This window comes from Melozone crissalis, unplaced genomic scaffold (genome assembly GCF_028551555.1).
Source record: "Melozone crissalis strain CALT ecotype California unplaced genomic scaffold, PUWL_Pcris_2 ptg000013l_1, whole genome shotgun sequence".
In the NCBI taxonomy this organism is placed as follows: Eukaryota; Metazoa; Chordata; class Aves; order Passeriformes; family Passerellidae; genus Melozone; species Melozone crissalis.
In genome coordinates this window covers 1,770,921-1,786,589 of record NW_026535791.1, presented here as the reverse complement: position 1 = coordinate 1,786,589, position 15,669 = coordinate 1,770,921, and the positions used below count along the sequence as shown (strand labels likewise).

At 42.0% G+C, this 15,669-nt stretch overlaps 1 protein-coding gene across 4 annotated transcripts in view; it reads right to left on the bottom strand.

Moving 5' to 3' along the window:
- The window catches only part of ELMOD1 (ELMO domain containing 1), a 43,356-nt gene extending 29,613 nt beyond the window's left edge, over nucleotides 1-13,743 (bottom strand). Inside the window, exon 1 of one of the 4 annotated variants that reach the window (XM_054271720.1) lies at nucleotides 13,726-13,743. The gene's annotated coding sequence lies outside the window, so the exon portion shown is untranslated. Of the gene's footprint in view, nucleotides 1-13,164; nucleotides 13,269-13,345; nucleotides 13,519-13,725 lie in introns of those variants that run through there. The other 3 variants (XM_054271718.1, XM_054271722.1, XM_054271719.1) reach the window with 3 other exon arrangements.
- Nucleotides 13,744-15,669: the final 1,926 nt, after the last annotated feature.

Genomic DNA, 15,669 nt, shown 5'->3' with positions numbered 1-15,669 from the left:
TTCAAGTACTATTTTCAAGAATAGTTACCAGCTCCAACCAATTATAATTACAAATCTGTTCTCAATGCTCATTAAAAATTAGAGCATCATTGTAGCTGTTCAGAGACCACTGAAAGAAAGGCAGTTGACTGAAAAAAAGAAATAAAAGAAAAACTAAATGACACAACAAGCATGACAAGTGGTTAAAAGTGCCTATTTTGGGTGTCTTCAAAAGCCCACACTTGAAATTACAAGAATAAATTTTCCTTGCTCTCTCCTTTTTTATTACAATGCATGTGGGGAAGTCTACAGAAAGAAATTTTACAGCTGAAGATCTGATGCCATAGAAGTCAATATCAAAGCCCTTCAGCATGGAAAGAGAGTTCATGTGCAAATTCAAGAGCCAGTTCCCTACAGTACAAGCCCAGCTAATAACTGGGTCCATAGGAAGGCCATGGCCTCAAAAGCAGTTTCCTCCACAGGGGCATAAAGCAATCAAATCCCACCTGACTCTATTAAAAAGAGGACTCTAATATCTAGAGGCAAGACTTCCAACTCAAACAAAACTACAGGGAATCTACAGTACAGGAATGCTGCTGTCTTGGTTCATAAGGAAAAAAGTTTAATTTTTGTGTATGGCAGACAGCATTTCTAAATGTGCTAAGTACAGGGACAGAAATCAACACTATGCTCTGTGCTTCTTGCAACAATTCACTTCTGTGAACACACACATAGAGATGGCATTAAACTATTTACACCCAGGATAAACTGAGAAATTGAATCAGGTGAGATTTTACAGTCATCTTTAAACAAGTAGGACTGGAGGGCAGCATTTCCTGCTTCCATATACCTCCATAAGTGATCCTCTAGAGGAGTTCAGTAAAGATTTTCTGTGAAGAAAACAGTATTTAAACTCTTAAGAAATATTATTACCACAATTTACAGCTAAGTTCAACTATTCATAAACCTGTAGAGCCAGAAGATCTAATTTCCACCAATCTCTTTTCATCTCAAAATGTAACAGATTTCTCATAAGTGAAACTTTATTTCCGGTGAGGTTGTTATAGCATCTTCAGTGAACAGGAAGAACAGTCCTAGCTTAGAATGATATATTCTATCAACAATTCAGAATTTACAAAAAGACTCATTTGCCGTTAGGTGTGCTTAGAAAAAAATCCAACCCAAACAAAAAAGTCACATATTCATTTTTATTTAGGGAGAAGGACTTGACTTCAGCCTCCTGTTGTCTTTAGGAATGACCTTCCTCACCAAGCTGGATGCCTGCTGATCAGGAAGGCTTTCAAGGTCCACTTGTAGGAAAGAAAGACATGAGAAAAAGATTCTTCTCTACAAATGATAATCTTGTTAATCAATGCTTATGAATTTGTTGAAAGAAAGGCAAAACAATTATAAATTCAGTTGAGAAGCTGTCAGCAGTTATGGATTGGATAGACCGAAATACAAAATTCTGAAGACTTGACAGCAGGACACCCAGAGCCAGCAGGTGCTGGGGAGCAGCCAGTTGTCCACAGCATCCACCCACTGCTCAGAGCCCAAGTTTGTGCTTTTACATGGTTTCACTCATGTGAACCTGTAGCTGTGGGCTTTTTTAATGGCTTAAGAAAATGTTGCAGCTTCATGCTATACACACATTTTCTCACTAAGAAATACTCAAGATGCTTTTCTTCGGTAGATAGTTTTTCAGCTTTTTCTGATATTAAGTCATGCAGCTGATATGTCTAAAGACAAATAGATTTGACTTTGTTAGCAATCTTCCATTAGCTCCCTAGAGGTAGCTTGAACCTACAACTACAGAAAGCCTCTAGAGTCAGTGTTTGAAGTTTGCTCTTTGACATGAAGGGACTCATGCATGTTCTAAGGCTCTATATTGAGAATGATGGGGTGAGGATGAAGTTTGGGTTTCCCACATGTTCACGTTCTCAGCTTGCAGGATTTTGTCCCATTTTATCACTTCCACAAAGCAGCTTCCTACTCCCTCCAACAACACACCCACGTACCCATTCATTGCCAATTGTTTCATCCAGTTTATTTTACACTAGACAGCAGCTTCCCCTCCTAAAACTAACCACAGCTTTTCTTGGAAAAGAAGCAATACTACTATAATCACATACAGCAGCAAAACTATTGCAAGATCTGCCTCAAAATATAAATGAAGCTTTCCTTAAATAAACATCAACTATTTGAATTTCTTGTGACTCTATGATCTTTTCAGTTGTATAGCAAAACATGCATCAATCTGAAAGGGTAACAGTTGCTGGAGGCTTAAAGAAATCAAGAGTAAGCCTTAAACGTCACCTCTTTATCTAAAGCTGAGGGTTGGCTTTGGTTGTCTTCAATAAAGCTGCAGATACAGCTGCCAGGAAAAGTTGTGTTATTTAATATAAATCACCATACTTTCAGAGTAAAATATAAACCCTAAGTAGCTTCTTTCATAATCTCTGTTTTGCAAGCTAATGGGTATTTGCAACTTGGCATATTGCAAACACTTTAAAATGTATATTCCAATTATAAAGAAAGAATAGGTGTGTTGAAGAAAAAAACATCATAAATGTTGATGTGAGCAGGCTGGATATGATAATTTGTTAATGTGGATCATTAGATTACAAAAAAAAAAAAAACCAAACCAAGTAATTTACTTTTAGTTGTTGCAATTTGAAGTATGTGTTAAAGTATGTTCTTCTGAATGCCACCACCGTAATGTTGATTTGTTGATTTCAGGTTGCCACTTTTCCACTTTTCTTTCCAGTGGTATCTTGGGTTGGCATCTACTCCTCATTCACCTTGATAGCCTACATTTATTTATTTCTCAGGGACAATAGGCTTGAGCCTTATGTTACAAAAAGTGTTTTGCTACCGTACATTCCTTTTTCTTTTGTTGATGGGAATGTTAGTGCCTCTGTATCTCGAACACCAATGTAAGATAACTAGAATTGGAAAAGGGAAGAATAGCTGATACACATTATGAAACATCCCTTGAGGTCCTGGAGGATAGCAAGCTGGCTGGAAGCCAGCAGGATGCAAAGACAGACTAGAGCACTCTGGGCTGCACAAACACAAGCAGAGCCAGTAAGTAGATTGAGGGAAGAGATTATCTTCCTCTGCTCGGCACTCTGGGCCATATTTAGACACTGCCTAGTTTGAGGCCCCAGCAATACACAAAAGACACCAAAAAATTTAGGAGAGCTAAGCAGAGGCCACTGGCATGGCGGGGGTGAGGCTGGGGGAGATGGGCTTGTTCAGCTCCAGGCAGGGACAGCTTTGGAGGGGCATAACAGCACCTCCAGTGCCTGTGGGGATGTCATTGAAAAGTCAAGAGATGGAGTCTTTACAGCAGTGCAGGATGGGAAGGGGAAAAACAACAAGCAAAAACTTAAACAGGAGAGGTTCAGCCTAGATACGAGGCAAATTTTTTTTCCTGAGAGGACAGTCAGGCAAAAACTGACCCTGTCATGGGCAGGAGGTAGGGCAGGAGATAGTCTGAGGTCCCTTCCAGCCTTTGATTCTCTGCTCCCCTCACAGTCACTCTCACAGGGCGATCTCAAATATCCCATGTTATACCCAAACACTCTTAGTACTGTATTGCTATAGAGATTCCACTGACAGGGTGTCCAAGTGCTTTCTATTTCATCAGTTTAAAACCTACCCACTTCTCAGTATAATTTGCAATGCTTCCCAAGAAACAAGCTTACCTTTAGGATGGAACAAAATCATTCCCTCTCTCATCTCTCCCCACCACGCCCACCAAAAGCCTCCACCATGAAATTTGACCATAAACAAGTCATATTATGGTCCTACAATTCAAGAATGAGAGTTTACAAGAGTCATGCCAATGACAAACACACAACACTCAAAAAGCCCAAATACAATTAAAACCCCAAATACAAATAAAACCCCAACAACTCTAGGATCCCAGTTTAGTAAACCATTCTAATTCTAAGCAAGTACTGTTTATCCAGCTATCCCATGGAATAGACACATACCAACTTGCATCTTCCATCTTGCATCCATGCCCAAAGGTGGCATAAAAATCACTTCAAGTGCATTAAACAAACTAGTAAAACCAGAGGATCTTCATGTCAATTACAGCATAATAATTTACAGGTCTTTGAATGTTATAGCAACAACACTGCTCAGACTTCTCCAACTCAGGGGACATCCTGGGAAATGGCTCCACTGCTAGAAAAGCTCTCAAGAACAGGTCACCTGTTCCATGCAGTTCAGAAGTTTTATGTTGGCTCAGAAGTGGCTTTGACTGTCTCCAAGGAATGCAGCCACTGGCAGGACTCACCTTAGAGATCAAAAGCGGATGCCTGTTTTGTGTAAGCTTAGTTCCCCATCTCAGTACAGAAGGGTATTTTCATTTCCATGTGCCCAAGATCAGGCTGTATTCAACAGCCTGTCAAGCATTCTTTAGAGGAAAGTCTTGGAACAAAATGTCACACTTGACTGATTACCCTAATAAGCAAGACTTGACTTCAGTCACACTGTCACAGGTAATAAATTTTCTTCCACTTCTAATCTCCATCACACATTGACATTTTACATTTCTGTATTTCACTAGGAGAGTGAGGGCAAGGCTACATATGAAATAAAATTTAAGTGAATTTTTTTCCTGTGAGCATAAGCACATACCACACAATTAAGCAATAAAAAGAAAAAGAGGCCTGAATAAAAGGTTAAAATCAACAGAGTTGGGGAGTCAGAGGGCACAAAACCCCCAGCTTCTCTCAAGCTACAGAAGAGTGCTTTGAAAGTCTCTAATTTTGTAGTTCTAACTTAGCATTTCAGTCCATTACTGCCTCTTCAAAGCATTACAAATATAAGGAAGGATCAAGAGGGTCTTAAAGTTCTCATAAGCGAGAGTCATGTAGGATTGCATTTGGGTTCCAGAGAACTTACTTGTCAAATCTCACATGGCAAGTTATCTCTAACACCACTCAATTCAGCCTACCTGCAGATTTTAGCTCAGTGACAACCCACAGTTTGATGAAGGTTAACGTCAAACCAGAACTCAGCACTCTAGAAGCATCTCCACCTTTCAGTGTACATCTCTGCTCTTTAAAAGAAAAAGGCTAGGGTTCTCTACCTGACTATTCAAAGCAAACTAAATCCCAGAAATCCAGCAAAGGAAATGTTCATGCATACAGATGCACTTTGCATGAAGAAATGTGACAATAATCTGCTTTTTCCAATTTCTATTAGCTCTGCTCTACTACAATGTTGAAAGATGGAAAGAAAGAACAAAACTATATGAAGTCACTTTAGGTCACTGGTGAAGACTTTGCTGGATACTAATAATTCTATTTCTATTAATAAACACAAAGTTAAAAAAAAGAGCAAGCTCTCCACAACCCAGAATACCATAAACTTCTAGAAATGTAATCAGATGCCTAATTCAACAGGAATTAAAGTATTGTCTCGTCTCTGTCTACAGTGTGTCCATCCTTAACAAGCTCACTTTACATGTGGAGGAAAGTGTATTTTATCCAGAAGGGCACCGAGTAAATGAAATATCAGCTAAAAATGGAGTTCTCATGCTTGAAAACAGTCTTTAAAGCACAGCAACTTCCTCCACCCCCCTCCTTCATACATTATAAAAAGGTGTAATTTTTAGTCACTTCTCATCAACTTTCACTTGACCACTAAGGAGCTCACCCACGAGAACAGCAGCATCATCTGGGTGGCTCACATGTGTCTCCATGGTTTGCAGCAGAATGTTTCTGGCCAGCTTGCTCTGTTGCCAGACGCGCTGTACGACAGCTTGTATTGAAAGGAAGTGTGTTCTAAATAAAACATCACACTTTGTAGCAAAAATCCTTCAAGTTTAGAATAAATCCTGCAAGGCTGGATACATAAAATCCAAAGAGGCTGCCTGGTTACCTCCCAGACTAATTACTGCAGAAGTATCAAGAAAAAAACCCAAAATTACTATTTCTGAAAGTGAATGACTGATGTGCTTTTGCTCTCCCTCCCTTCCCGGCTTCCACTCCATTGCCCAGAGATGAGTGGAGAGTACAAGTTAAAATGCAAAGATGAAGTATTCCCTTGTCACCAAAATTTCCTGAAGTCTAGATTTGCTTTAGAGCCCTGTTAACTCCTAACAAACAGTAGTCTGTGGGGAAGAAACATCATCCTATCAACAGGCTACATACAGACCTGCAATGTCAATAGATTCACACCCAAGATTCTTGCTCTATCCATTCCTTCACTTTTCCAACATCTGTTATATTTTCTTGGATCAAGCAGAGTTAACTCAGCCACCAGATTAATACAACCTCACCCCAAGTATCAGCCTGAAAGCATGTAAAACTAAGGACTGAGATTTAGTTTGTTAACTGACCCTTCCCCCCAAAAAATGTTAAGACAAGGATACCAGAGGTGTCAGAACAAAAGCCAAACTAAGCTTTCGAGCTAGAGGAGCAGAAATCAATTTATTTATCCAGGAATCTGGTGAAAATCAGACATAATTCATACTGATCTAACAGAAAATTGTTCCATGTGGTGCCATTTTCCCATCATTTCACCAAATTACTTTGGCATAGAAGTGGCAACTTTTCCACAGAGCTCTGAGAGACAGACATGCAAGAGTAGAACAAGCAGGATCCATGAGAGTTTCTGCATTTCCTTCTGCCATTTTACTAAAACAGGATTCAAGAATGATGACTTCCCATGCAGTCAGCCAGTTAGATGATGTCATGGAGCACAACACTTGTGAAACCATAAGCATTCTATAATAATGTTATGCACCAGCTGCTTGCTGCCTGCAGGGGGACCACAATAAAAGAGGAAAAAAAAGAGATCTAAAATCCCACTGCAGTTATTTTGCAAACTTCATGGCCTACAATTTAATCTCCTGGTTGCTGCTCAGTGCGATGTTCTGCATCCCAGGAGGCAGGAAATCAGGACAACTCCAAGTACATGACCTTGTTGGAAGCTCTGGTTATGCATTTTCTGCCCAGAAGGACATGTGCAGGGTAGATTGCTCCGGTTTTACCAATGTCTGAAGTGAAAGAAATCATCTCTTTTATGACAGAAACTAGAAACTTTTCTAAAGTTTCTCTAATATGTATTGGAAACTCTATGCTCTGGATGAACGAGGTTTAAGCCCTTCTTTAGGGAAAAATCTTGAATGGCAACAACAACAAAAACAAACACAAACAAACAAACAAAAAAAACTCAAAAAAACCCCAAAAAAACCCACACAACCAAAAAAAAAAAACCAACCAAAAAAACCCCCAAACAAACAAAAAAACTCCAAACCATAAATATATATAATTATATCTATCTATCTATCTATCTATATATATATATATATATATATATATATATTGCTCCAGGGCATCTATCCAATCTGTTGTCCAGACAGACCTATGTACCAGCATATCAGCTCAACTTGAAAGAGTCACAAATATCTTATCAAGTTTTTATTTCTATTAACAAGAGCTGTGAACGACTGTAAAAATGACTGCATTAAGACTCCCTTCCTTCACCTTTCTGTAGCTTAAGATACCTCCAAGTAGTATCAAAGTCAAACACTGCTTCTATAAGCAGTGGAGAAACAAAGCTATGATGGAGTTTGGAGACAGAGACATTCATAAAAATGAGGGATAAATCAACACAAACACCACACTGACAGGACAAAGTAACAACAAAAGGCGATGAAGATCTGCAAAAGGTCAAGATGGAAAGAATGGTTTGAAGGTCAATGAACTTACACCAGCTGTTAAGCAAGATGTATGAAACAAGCATGGCATAGGAACCATTCTTATGTGGTAATTGTACAAAATGTATTTGCTCAACCAAGACGGAAAGCAAAGTGAGTGACAAGGGAAGTGCAAGGTACTACAGTGCTCTTCTGTCTGCTGCTTCCTGCTTAGTTCAACCAGACCTTTACTTTATTTTGGGTGCCCACTCTCAGACAGAAAAGGATGCTGGCAAAGATTTGATAGTAGAAAACTGGAAAGACAAGAGAAGAGCATGTGGGGAAGAAAAGAGAAAGAAGTAACTGAAAACCATTGAAAACTGTTCCTACAATATTACTGAGGAGGAAGAGGAACAAAGTGGAGCCAACAGACTAGGACAGGATGATTGACAGGATTGCCATAAAGCATTTATTCTTAACACATTGAAAATTTAACTTAACACTGAAACACACTTAACACTGAAAATTTTCTTCCTTCAGTGTCTCTTTTTTCTTAGAAAAAGTGGGCATACTTTTATTTTTTATAGTCTTACTCTTAACCTAGTAAGTGTAAAGTGATAGGAAAACTTCTAAAAGAAAATACATTAAACAATTCCAGAACCCTTGCAGCAGATAGACCCATAATAATTCAGTAGCATGAACTGATCTTATCCTTGAGACAGTAACCTGAACAATATAGCACACGTTGGTCAGGACAAACGAGGTTCAAAGAAGAACATGACTATCTCAGGCCATTGGAGATATTGTTGTAGTCCTACTTGAAAAAGTGGGGAGTAGGTTGTGTGGCCTTTTCCTAATTTGTGCTTATGGTATGTCCTGTCTTCCATGTCATCTTCTGGGAGCACCACCATTTCTTTCCCTTCCTCACTCAGTTCAGCAAGAACTCCTTTTTTCCTCCTTCAACCCATCTGTTCTCCTCAGGCTGCTTTAACACTGACAGTGTGAGGGCCTAGCAAGCCCAAAATTAACAAACCCCACATTGATTTTAGTGTTTCAGAGGAACAACCTGCTTGATGGCACACATCCAAGCCAATGTTGATATGGATATGGCTTTGTGAGAGCAGAGTGGGAGAAGGAATAAGAGGCTTGCTCTTATAACTGCCTATCAGAAGAGGACTGTAGTTTCCATGACCACAGGACAGCTTTGTACTAAGGGGCCCAATTTTTATCACCTACACACCCACACGACTGTGCAAGTATTATCAGTGTAGTAACAAATTGTTGATATGCCATGGACAAGTCTCAATATCTAAGTCATCCTGGAAGATAATGAAAGGTAGAGATTAATTCTATTTTTCAAATATATGAATAAGACTACTAAAAAATAAAGAAGAAATAAACATAATTAGAAAACTTCTTTTAATCATTAGTGCAATCTGTAACAAACCTTTACAGAAGCCCTTGCTCAGTTGGGCAAGTATAATAGTATCAGTTTTGGGGTCCTAGGAAACTTACTGATTCACTTTTGGTGGACACAGGCATGGGCACAGGCATACAATAGGGGCTTAAATGGCAGATGATGTATATATATTAAGGAATAACTCCTATGTCTGTGAAACTGATAGCCAGCTTACACAGTCCCAAACAAGCCTTCTTTGCAGAAACTGCCCTTCTTTGTAACGTACCATCAGAAAACATTGGCTGACCATGGCCTAGTTACAAAGATTGATACAGAGAGCTGTGGAGACAGGACTTTGTATAACTAATTCTTTTGGGTTTGTTCTTGTCTCTTAATTTACCTGAGTATCCTTCCCTGGAAAAGCAAAATACATAGCTACTACAGGAGCTACAGCTACATCAGTGCAGAGCACAGACCAAGAGAAATGCTGCTGCCAAGCACTTGAAATTGAAACTGCACAGGATGGGGAAAGGCAGTTTGTTTTTAAACAAAACACCCTGTACAGATGCTGGAGTAGCTCCAACCAGGTCCCTGGAGCTGAATATCAGCTTGCAGTTGGTGTGCTCCAAAACATTTTCACCTATTTATTCTCAGGTGCTCCAAGACTAGTCCACAAAGAAAGGTGAAGAACAAAAGCCAGGAGATTTGCTTGAGAAACATTAATGTAACATCTATATTTAGACCAAAATGCCTGTGAAGTAATTTCTTACCAGAGAGGGAAGAACTCACAGGTACACATTTTCCTATAGACACAGTCCTGAGGACTACACCTCCTAACCTTGCTCTAACAAGTTTTAATTTCACCTGCTTATATTGTCAGTTGTTTTAAATTCCAATCTTTTTAGCTCCTATATGTCTCCTGTTCCCCAGGCTCCTTTTGACATCTGTGGCTGTTATCTATCTGAAGTAGATTGGACAGCTCAGCCCTGAAGATCTGTAGACAGATCAGAATGAGGTAAAAACACTATAGACAGATTAGGATGAGGTAAAAACACTATGCCAAATTTCTCTCAGGTACTTTACTGGGAGGGCTAGAAACTATCTTCTTGAAGGGCCTCTCAGCTGTAACAAAAAGCTGAGAAGTGTTTGCTCACATTTTGCAGAGGAGCAGGATACTGCACTCCAAAACAAACTGCCAGAAACACTTGAAGCTGATGAAGTTGGTGTGGGGCTCTTCATTGGTTTTATGCTAAAGTGGATGAGAACTGCTCACTAGACTGCAGCTAGGAGGTACTTGAAAGAAACCAATATCTTTCATGAAAGGCTCAGTAACTGAATGGGAACACTCCCAAAGCAGAAGTCCTGGTTTAGTTTCAACGGGAGAGTTCAGATCTCTTGCAGCCAGACTGCTTTGAGACCTGAACCACTGCAAGGCAACCAGAGAAGGTCTTTGGAGGATGTGTCAGGTACTCAAGCCAGATGCAAGCCAAATCACTAGTAAACATATCCATAATGTGTCTCAAGGCAAAGTCAGACAGGTCAGTTTGTCACCAAAATGCTTGCTGTGCCTTGGAAAGGAGTGCTCGTGCAGTCCCTCGTACCACTAAGTAGTCACTCGGGAAGCTGCTCCCACAGCTTCTGCTGTCATACTTCCCTTTCCACTGCCTGGCAGGAGCAAGCAAAATTTCCACCTCCAGCTCAAGCTTGGTAAATCCTGCGGTACAGCACAGCTCAGCACTTGAGCTCAGCTAGGTGGCTGAGCCTGAATCATGTTAGATGGATGCTGAGGATGCTAAGCCTGAACCACAGCCACAGTCCTGCATGACCACAAGCATTCTCCACATCTCTTTACATCAGCCTCATCTTTCATTTTATTTTTCCTTCCTTTATCTTTCCTGTGTGTTTGGAATCTCACCACCTGGTTTCCTTCTCAGTATTCCAGTAAGCTCTCCTCTAGAGTTTACTTTTCAGGCCTCCTTCCCAAAGCTTGTATTCAAACAGTAATGTATTTCATGCAGTCCTTTTCCCTGCATTACCAAGCAAAGGATTTAAAAGGAATGTCAAATGAAAGAAGCTTTCCAATCAAGAAAGCTGAGCAGATGTTCATAAAAAAATTTAAATGTAGTCTTATGAGCCGGAGAGCATTAAATCCAACAAGATTTGATCTCCAGGCAACTCAAGCTTGTTCTTCTTGCAATTTTCTGCTAACACTTCAAGTGACCCCTTGGGAAAAATAAAGCTTGCCTGGCTCTGTATAGTTATAATGCCCTGACTGTACAACTGAACATAATTTTTGTTTAAATTGGTTTATAGCTGATCACAGCTTAACTTTAAATTACAAGATTATTTAAATACTAGCAGCAGTCTGGAGCCCTACATATGCCAGCATTTGTGCAACAGCATTTTTTCTGCAGCCAGCAGCAAGTCTGTTTGTGCAGGGAAGATGATAGATAACAAAATAATCACTTAATGCAACATAGCCCAAAAGTTTACCCCTTAAGTATAGCTTAGCTCAGGGGGCTGCAATTCCCTGTCAAGAGTGACAGGAAGATGTTTGATCACAGGAAATTCTTGGGTTCACACATGTCAGTGAAGCTAATGTGATGCTGTCCCATGGTTAATAAAGCCCTATCTCAAAACTTGAGCAGGCTGAGGATTCACAGACACCGTGGTTGTGTGCTCAGCCATAGCAGGTTTTTACACTAGTAGGACATGTTTCACTGTGTGTTAGTGAGCCAGCAGGAAAGTTAACAAATGCATTCCATTGCACCGTTTTCCCATTGTTCGCTGCTTTCCTGGAATCATCTTCTGCCCATTTTCTGTTTAGAGTGATACATACAGCATCTGATGCTGTCACATGATTTCACCCTTGAAAATCATAGGCTTCCTGTCTCCAAGCTTCTATTAGCCTTGATGGTAAGTCATTTGCTACAGCAATGTAGTTTTGCATTAGTTTCAGTTGAAATATTTCTTAAAATAATATGCAGATTATAAGAACTGAACAAGTTAAAGGATATTTCTAGATGTAACTCCACCTGTTCAGCTTGGCAACACGGTGGCCCACATTCTTAAAGACAGTCAGAGAAAAGCAGGCTTTCCTAAGAATCAATAAGTCTCATCTGAACCTGCACTTTGTTAAATAGATATAAGTATGCAACACCTACCAAATTACTACACACAATGAGGCTTTTGCTGTTCTGTTCCCAGGGAGATGAGATGTTCTTATCACACTCAACTGATTCAACTATTCATTGATCTACAAGTACGAAATAACATTCTTTAAAAATGTGCAATGAAACGTTTGGAACAGAAGGCAATCAGCAAGCCTATTGAAGAGCACAGGAATGATGCAGGATTTTAGAGATGCTATTTTTTCTATTCTATTTCATTTTAGGATAAATTAGAATAACGGGGAGTGGAGGAGGGGGGCAGGGGGGAACATAAGAGAAAAGAATGAAAACCTGGATTGACTAAAGCATGCAAGCCACAAAATAAATTTCTTTCAGTTTCTAAAATGGCTTCTTTGTTTCAAATGCCTTTGTCACAAAAAAACCCAGCTTGTTGTGATCTGATTGTTGAGTTGACTGAATTGGGACAAAGGTGTTCTTCCCTCTCCCCCACCGCCCCCATTCTGACATACACTTTCCCTATTCTCTTTTAGCCATTTTAAAGGATATTATAAGAAAAGCAGAAACGGTGAGGACAAAAGGAAACACCAAAGCCATCAATCCTGGAATAAACTCGGAGCAAGTGTAACTTCAATACACAATGACCATGTGGGGGGATGAAGGGGAGGCGGGGAAGAAGAGAGTGCCATGGAAAAAAGAAGTCATCATTGTCATGTGCACACGTCGGTGTAGCTGAGGCGCACAGAGCCCGGGGCAGGTGCGGAGGGGCAAGCCAGGCCGGCGGCGCAGGGCAGGGCGGGCTGCGGGGCAGGGCAGGGCGCGCAGCCCACTGCGGAGCCGCAGAGCCGTGCGCCTGGCGGCCGCCCAGTGCCGGCCTCCTCCGTGCACTTATAAAGGATGGGGCCGCTAGAAAAAAAAAATTAAAATTAAATTTTAAAAATCAACTACGAATACCCTAAATGTGCAAACCACTCAGCGCCCCCAAATTTCCTTACGCCGCAAGGTCCTTCTATAAAGCGTCCCGCGTTCAGAGGGGCAAAACTTCTCTCCCACCGGCGGGCGGTGAGCAGGGGAGGGAAGCGGTGCAGGGAGCTGCGATGCGATGCCCGGAGCCGCCTCCCGTCGCTAAGCGACCCGCGGGGCCGCCGCCGGGGCCCGCCGCCGCCGCGCACTCACCGCTCCGCGCCGCTCCATGCCCGCGGCGCAGCGCAGCGCAGCCGCCGTCCCGAGCCGTCCTTCCAGCCGGGAGGGACACGGAGCCGCCGCCGCCGCCGCGATCTGGGTCACCCGGCGCGGCGCCCGGCGAAGGTGAGGAGGAGGAGGAGGCGGAGGAAGGCGGGCGGCGGTGCCGCCTACCGGCGAGCGCGGGGGGAGGCTGCGGCGGGGCCCGAGCCCGCCCCGCAGGGAGGGGAAGGGGCCGGGGAGCCACCGGAGCTCCCTGCGCGCCGCCCGCCGTCCGTCCCTGGCCCCCAGCGCAGGGCGCACCTCTCATCCCTGCGCTTCGGGACCTTCCCCCCCGCCTCGTCCTCCCCGCGCCTGCCAAGGAAAGGCGATACCTGTCTGCGCTCAGGGGAGCTCAGCCACAGTGGTGCGGTTAAAGCCCTACGGAAAAGCGCGGAGCATGTCACCGGTGTCCCGGCTAACTAGGGTAGTCCAGCCACAGTGGTACGGTGAAGGTCTTACGGGAAAGCGGGGAACATCTCCCCGGTGTTAAGGTCCCGGCTAGCTGGGGTAGTACTCAGCGAGCCAGTATCCTTCCTCCATATCCCATCCCACCGTCCTGTCAAGCAGCGTCCTTTCTCCCCCAGCAGTATATCCTGAAGGCTTTTGATCTTCAAAGTTTCAAGTCAGCTAATTGGGATCATAGGCATGTCATCCTATTTTTATAGCTCTCCCCTCTAGGAGAATAACAACTGTTGTCTGCAGCATCCACAGAATCATTTAAAGTTGCCCAGCGCAGTATCTACTGCCAGTAGGCAAGTACTCTGTGTTTCATTCACCCTTACTGCTGCATGCATCTGTCCAGATGTTCCTTTGAAGCTGCAAGCAGCCTGTCAGGCCACATTGGCATCCCGACATTAGCCAACAGTTTCATGTTTCAGAAGTCCTTTGAAAATGCTAATTAACCTATTTTTCTAAGTGTTCTCTATGCCTAATTTGAAAATAGCTTTCAGCATGCCTGTTTCAGGGACAGGGTTTAATTTCTTCTGAATCTCCCTTTTCAGTTATTTTGATCCCATAATCAACTGTCACATTCAAGAAGTATGGTGAAAACACTTGGGCTGTTGTGTTAAACATTTAATGACTAGGCAACACTGTTCATGTCTTAAGGCAAAGCAGACTGGTATTTAATTCTCCTCCTGGCTAGAGCTATGTTTTCTGTCTTCCAGCTGCCATCAGCATACCTGGCTGGCAGGTGCTGTGTCCTTCAGGGCTGATGGAGTGGCAGGGAGGGAGGAGGTCCTAGCAGCCTCCACCTCAACGGTGTGGTCCATCAGCAAATGAGGTCCAACACTCAATGGGACAACTCAGCAGTTGGTATCAGACTACAGCTTTGCCACCTCATCTCTTACTTGCATCATGCTTTGCACACTGAAGTAATCTTTCAAGCTTAATTCCATGCATCAATGCAACTAGAAAAGTAGTTCTTTTCTCCTGTCTCCTGCATTAGGGCAGTGTTTCTAGTTACTGCATCACAACAATGTCCACCCCCAACACATCAGATCCTTGCTCTTAGATCCTGTGCCTGTTAGAAATTTCTTTTGCACTAGGCCAGCGGATCCAGTGCAGGTCTGTAGATGTCTGAACAAAATAAACTCTAAACTGGGGGACCTTACAGGGGCTTCAGGAGCAGAGTTTGGTTATGCTTCCCAAAATAAATCTAGAGAGAGATTTGTAAGACAATTCATTCACATTATGCAAGATGAATCATGAACATAAAAAGCCAGATACTTGCTACAGAAGAGGCCTTACTTTCCCAGATGACATGCTCTTGTTCACAAATATTAAGGAATTCAAAATGTGAGATAGAAAGCCTTATTGACTTGTTCCCTTACTGTTGTGGCAAATTTAGGGGATCAACATGTTTGGAGTTTCCAGACGGCCTCCTACCCATTCTCTGGAATCATGCAGTGGTATGTGGCTGTACTGTAGTCATGCATTTCAGACTTGCCTGGATTTTTTTGAGATCCTCCTTGTCAAATTTCAGTTTGATGTACCCATTCACTCAATATGTTGGTATGGAAGCTGCTCAGGTTACTATGACTTCTGTGTTCAGCATCGTTGTTTAATGGAAAGTTGAGGCAAACCAGCATATTATAAAAAGTTCTTCTTTTTATAAGCAGTTATGTTGTACTTCCTTTTAACAGCATAATTAATTTTAACTGATGGCAAATGGATGAAACTGTAAATGACAGCAAAAATATAACCTGTACTTGGAAGTGGCAGTGAAACCATATTAGAAAAATATAGATGTAGGACCTCACTAGTTGAGCAATGTC